At 39.7% G+C, this 6,563-nt stretch overlaps 1 pseudogene; it reads right to left on the reverse strand.

Moving 5' to 3' along the window:
- Positions 1-390: 390 nt before the first annotated feature.
- On the reverse strand, positions 391-6,077 carry LOC101361923 (tripartite motif-containing protein 43-like; annotated as a pseudogene).
- Positions 6,078-6,563: the final 486 nt, after the last annotated feature.

The following is a 6,563-nucleotide window of genomic DNA, read 5'->3' on the forward strand; positions in this document are numbered from 1 at the left end:
AACTTGTGTAAAAAGGAAATCTGTCAGGGGGAAAACTTAAATATTTTTCACTTAACAAAGACAAGCACCCTGTCAAAGGCAAAAAAATAAGGCAGTCCCGTGGAGTTCCAACTTTCGCAGTTTTTACTACATATGCTTCTAACTCCACCAAGCTCATAAAACGCGTGAATAACCACAGCATATATTCCATGTAATGTGCCACAAGAGATGATTTTAATTTAAAGAAAATTGAACTAAATAAAGTTTTCATTTCAGACTACCTTCATAATCAATAACAAAATGTTTCATTAAAGTAGAGCAAAGTAAAAGAAAATTAAGTGTGATTGATTAGCTTCAGTTGAGAAGGGCTCCCTCGGATATGGAGTTTCCAGTTTCCTGACTGCACCATGATCATGTGTGGCCAGTGCAAAAGAAAGGCCTGAGGGGGTAACTGAAGGAGCAAGCCGGGTACCTCCATATGAGGGAACTTTTGGCAACATTAACAAAACTCACATTTCCACTGCCAAAATCAACATACACACCAACCCATCCCAGAGGCTTCTTTATATACTGAGGAAGCACTGGGGAGGTGGTCAAGAGATTGTAACGATTATCTTCCTTCACACATAAAAGCAGAAATACGTCCTCAGACTGGACCTGCGAGCCATTCTTCCTTAAGCAGGTATCCTTACAGACCCCTACAGCCCAGCCCCAAGATTTGTCCATTTCTATCTCCCAGTAGTGTTTTCCAGAGGTGAAGGCCTAGGCTCCCCATGCAGCAAAGTACTTACATCTTCCAGAAGGAAAAGGCTCCTCTTGAAGGTCACGTCTAAGCCTCAAACTTCTCACATCATAGAACAGCATGATATTGTGACTGCTTACTTCATAAGTGAAGGAAATGTTCACTGTGGAAAGAAGAGAACAGTTCAGTCAAAATCAATTTTTATATTCCTACCGGGTTGAGAAGGTCACCGGATCTAGAGTGTCACTTGAAAAATAGGAAAGACTACAAGGGAAGTTCTGGCTGGAAAATAATCAGATTGAGGGGTATCAGTGGATGTGCAGAAGAAAAAAATACCTAAATACACTGGAAAAAATTTCTAAAATCTCAGAGAATATACACAGGAGGGAGGTCATGCATACTGCTGGTTCATTGCTTTTCACAGCACATTAAAAATCAGAAACCTGTTCGCTGACACCAAGTCCACAGCAGTATGACTTATCTCCACTGTCCCTTCTCAGCACAAAAAACAAAAAATTTTAGACCTAAATAAACAGTGAACACTTTGCCAGGTATATTGTAATGTCAGTTAAGCAAGCAGATTTAAATTTAAGATTAAAATCCAAGTATGCCTTCTTAGAAGGAGCCCTGGTGACGCAGTGGTTAAAGCATTCGGCTGCTCACCAGAAAGTCAGAAGTACTAACCCACCAGCTGTTCCAAGGGAGAAAGATGTGGCAGTCTGCTTCCATAAACATTTATAGCCTTGGAAATCATATGGGGCTGTTCTCTGTCCTGTAGAGTCAGTAGGAGTCAAAAACAACTGGGCAGCAGTGGGTTTGTTTTTTGGGTATGGTTTATGCCTTCTTAGAAGGGCTGGATCTCCTACTAAGCATGTTCTGGGCTTTAAACCTGGTTCCATCTCAGGCCTAGTCTTTCTCCGCCTGCCAGGCTAACCCCATTGGTTTAGGTCTACCGGAGCTCTGCATACTGCCTCAACCACCTGCTTGCTTTATTGTTGCTCATAAATTCTGGTTTTCTGTATATTGCTTTTTTATGTTTACTCATGTATTTTTCTGATCCTATTCATTAAAATGTACATTATTATGAATTCAATTACTAAGAAACTTTACATGAAAAATATTTAAAAATAAAACATCAGGGACCCTATCACCATAATCAGCTGCATTTAATTTGAAATTGAAATGTTCTGAAATATGTCATTCTGTACAACTCTTTGAAGGATTGACATTGCATCTCAGAAAGGTTCTAGGTCTCAAGGAGCCCTTTTTCTGATCATTTCCTTTTTCTCATTAACTATTTAATACACGCCTGAATTACATTTTTCTTTTTCCCACCTTTTATGTAGATACTTTTCATATTATCATAGGACAAATATGGCTGTAAATCTATTTTCACATGCTGCTCTCCTCTCCTAAATCCAGAATTAATAAAGAGGGAATGATTGTCCATAGAAAACCATTACTGAAGGACATTGTATGAGGTCCCACCACTGGGCTGGCACTCACCTCGGAATTGGTTGAACCTGTCTATCAGTCCAGTGATGGGCCTGGCACTGAGCGCTGGGTTCACAGGCTGGGGCATGTGCAGCTGCAAGGACTCACTCCCGCAACGGGGAAGATTCAGTTAATCTTTCAAGTGCCAAAGGGGTCATCACAGTATATAAAAAAGATATCAGCATTAACTGAAAATGTTTCCTTAGAACCCATTGCTGATATTGTGGTGTAGCTCCACAATTCTGGGATAAGGTTGTACCAAAATTTGAGAATCTTTCTTCCTTCTCTGCCTGCTTCCTTCTCTTGCCCCTCAGAGGTACTTGCCTCTCTCACATCCCACCTGGCACAAACTAGTCCATTCATCTCAATAAGTTCATGTGTTTGAAACCTCAAATCATAGGTAGCTGACTTCTAGCCCTATGCACTGAGCCATGCAACATATACCTGCTGGAGTCACAGGAAAGAAACAAGGCTAATTCATGATAGAGGGAAGAGGAAAACATATTCAGTACAACATATACAGCATGCATACACAGAAAATACCTAATACTTCTATAAATTATGTTCTCACTTCATTAGAAACATCATGGCCTCTTTAACAGCCCTTAAGGAGCTCTAGTTTGCAGTGAAGGCCAAACTTACCTGGTCAATATGTCTCCCAAATCCTGTGAAGAGAATTTTTAAAAAAGTTTAGAATTTTTCCCAAATTGGTGATTCTATTCATTCAGTTTTTAGATTTGGGCAAGTTCTTAAAGGCACCAACCACTCACTAGCACAGTTCTTTGATAAATTCATTTTTCTTTTTCTCTCTAATGATAATCCCAATACAACCCTTGGATAGAATCTGAATTCTCAATGAATTCAGAAACCTGAGGGTGAATTAATAAAGAGGATATGGGTACCGATTGTACTGATGCAAACTGTCAGCTGTCTGCAAAGTGGTCTTTCGCAGAGCTTTTCTCCAAAGGGTAATGTGCCCCAGAACAAGGGCAATTCACATCTGGGGCTTTAAAAAGGGAGGAAGTAAATGTTAACTCTTCACCAATTTCTCCATCTTGCCCAACTGGAGACAAAAATGGTATGCTCATGAGGAAGTTGTTCCTTTCTTGTTTTTAGAGAAGAAAGATGGGGAAGAAGACTTTTAGAAGGGAGTACAGCATTTTTACGCAAATAACTGGTGTTTTCTACGTTTGTTTGCCAACCTTGCCCCCCAGCCCCAGGCATTTTCTTAAGGGCTGCTATGGAAAATTTTTTACTATTTGCTGTAAAGAAAATTAGCTTTTATAATTACAAAAATACCTGGGGCAGTGGGCGGGGAGTGTTGGGGAGCATGGTTGGCAAACAAAAGTAGAAGGCACTCATTATTTGTGAAAAAATAGTGTTCCCTGGGAAATCTACTCCCATAATTCCATAAAGTTTTGCTATTCGTGGCTAGGATAGGAGTTACAGTTTATGCCCGTTATTCTCAGCTGGGAAATGACCTCCACCAGAGGAAAAAGAATTATGTCTTTGGTACCAAATATGTAATGGAGGTCCAGGATGTGAACTTCAGCTACTACAAAGGATTTCCAGGCAATTCCTCAGTTCCTACCTGGAGCAGCTCCACATCTGATTTATGGCAGATATTCATCAGCTCCTCATACATTTCTCTTAGGCGCTTCCCCTTTTGAACCATTGTGGCTTCACTTGTCTTCAGTTGCTGTAAAATCTTCTTGCCTTCACTTTTCAGTCCCTCTAAATGTTGTTTTTCTTCCTCAAGGAGAATCGGATGCACTTTCTGATACTCAGAGCTGATAATCTCTGACAGTAGAAACACATAATACTGAAAAGACATGAATTTCTTAGGTCATATATGCAATCCAGGTTTATCCTCCTCCACTTAAACCTCATCTATTTCTCTTTGACTCACGTCCTCTAACAATCAACTACACACGACCTAAATCCATGTCCTCCTACTTATCAGAAACCATAAAATCATCCTTCAGTTTCATACCTTCGTTTATTTTCCATTCAAGAGGCAAACCCTTCCTCCCTTCACAAACCAAAAACCAAACCCATTGTCATGGAGTAGATTCTGACCCATACCAACCCTATAGGACAGAGTAGAACTGCCGCACAGGGTTTCCAAGTAGTGGCTGGTGGATTCAAACTGCCAACCTTTTGGTTAGCAGCCAAGCTCTTAAGCACTGTGCCACCAGGGCTCCATCCTCCCTTCAAAACACCTCCATTCACTTCAGAATTTCCTGAAAAGTCTAGAGAAATGCCTCATAGTTAATTTCTTTAATATACATCTTCTCTTTTCTGAGTTGCTGATTCATTGGGGTTTACAAATCTGAACTAAGTGTCATGCTACTTTACATTGAAAAGGCAGATTCCTTTTCCTATCAATAAACCTCTCACAGAGTCTCATGGTACACCATGATTTCAGCTTAAGTTCTTCATGGACAAATCTACAGCAAGTCTGTCACAAGTTGGTTCTGAAGGAAACAGTCTCATACTTAGTATCCACAGGTTGGTTATTTTGCTCTCCTCATTCAGATTTCTCTGATTCTTTTGAATATTTTCCCATAAAGATCTCATTTGCTTTAAGAGCTTCTCCTGCAAAAGAATCATGAAAATGACTACCAGAGAAACAAATGTTAGGGATTTCATACCATAATGAATAGAAAGAGACAAGAGATGTTCAATCGATGCACTTAAGGGAGAGTGGAAGGATCATAATGTTTCCCTGTTTACCCTTCAAAATTACCAATTCTGGTAAATTTCAGGTGGTAGAAACACAAAATTTAGTGTACTTGTTTTCCAAAGGAAACTGACAAATGAGGATTTTATGTAACATGGCTAATTTTCAGATAGACAACTTGCTACAGATTTGGATCAACTGATGCTGTTATTGTTGAGTTGAATCCAACTCATAGCCACCCTACAACACAAAATAAAACTGCCCTATAGGGTTTCCTAAGGTGTAATCTTTAAGGAATCAGATTGCCAGATCTTTTCTCCTGTGGAGCTGCCGGTGGTTTCAAACTGTCTACCTTTTGGTTACCAGTCAGGAACTTAATCATTATGCCACCAAGGCTCCTCTACTGATGCTAGGTCTCTGCTATTTTCCAGTGTGCTATTTGACCTGTGTTACTAAATATGCTTCCAATATAAAATCCTCTTTGCTCATATACTTGGCTATCTTAAAATGAGGACTTCTTAGTGCCCTGAGCATAATACTGCATATTCAAAATAATAATCTTTAACTTAATCACATCTCCTGCTGGAATGCAACTCTATGAAAGCAAGTATGTTTATGTATTTTATTCACAGCTTTATCTTTGCTGCCTAGAACAGTGCCTGACACGTATTAGACTCTCAGTAATGACTGGATTCATCATCATCATGGTTCTCATCTTTCTTATACTCTCTAGCTCTATTATTCCCCAGCTTTCAAAGTGCTTTCAAATGCATCACTTACCCAGTATTTCTCAACAGCGCATTCTATTGAACAGTGTCTGTGAGCCTCATGCTCCTGAGTGTTAGAGCAGAGCAAACAGAGCAGGCTCTTGCTCTCTTCACGGAAGATCTTCTTTGTCTCCTTGTGTGTCCCACACATGTGTTCCTCAGAGCTCAGGAATTACCAAAGACTGGCTTGTCTGGCAAGTGACACCAGATTCTTCATAAGAATATTGATTTTGAACTCTGCCTGCTCTGACATTTCTCTGCACATCGGGCAACAGGTAGGAGTTTCGGCTTCTTCCCAGGAAAGGCTAGAGACAGGGCTATAGAAGCTGTGTCCACAGCCTATGGTGACAGGGTCTGTAAGGTACTTCAAGCAGATGAAACAGGTGAGTTCCTTCTGGAAGGCTAAATCCATTTTTCTGGGGGAAGAAAATCAGAAGAATTTATCATTCTGCCCCAGAGAGATGAAGGCCTAAGCAAACTTTTACTCTGATTATAACCCAAAAATACACTTGTGTGAAATATGAATTCCTAAAAAATGCCAGACTTCCTGGACTGATAGAAATTAGAAGAACCCCTGAGACTATAACGCTAAGATACCCTTTGAACTTGGAAATGAAGCCAGTCCTGGAAGTCATCTTTCAGCCAAATAATGGATTGGCTTATAAAATAAACAATGTCATCTGTGAAGAATGTAATCCCTTAAACAATCAAGTATACGTGACCAAATAATCAACATTTACCCAAAAGCAAAAATGAGAAGGCAAGGATGGGCAAGGAATCTAGATCAATGGAAAAAGAACAAACAGAATGGAAATAATAAGACTGCTGAGACCTTGTGAAAATTGTAACCAATGTCATAGAACAATTTGCATAAAAATTGTTAAATGAGAACTTAATT

The sequence above is a fragment of the Trichechus manatus genome, unplaced genomic scaffold (genome assembly GCF_000243295.1).
Source record: "Trichechus manatus latirostris isolate Lorelei unplaced genomic scaffold, TriManLat1.0 scaffold00302, whole genome shotgun sequence".
Taxonomy (NCBI): Eukaryota; Metazoa; Chordata; class Mammalia; order Sirenia; family Trichechidae; genus Trichechus; species Trichechus manatus.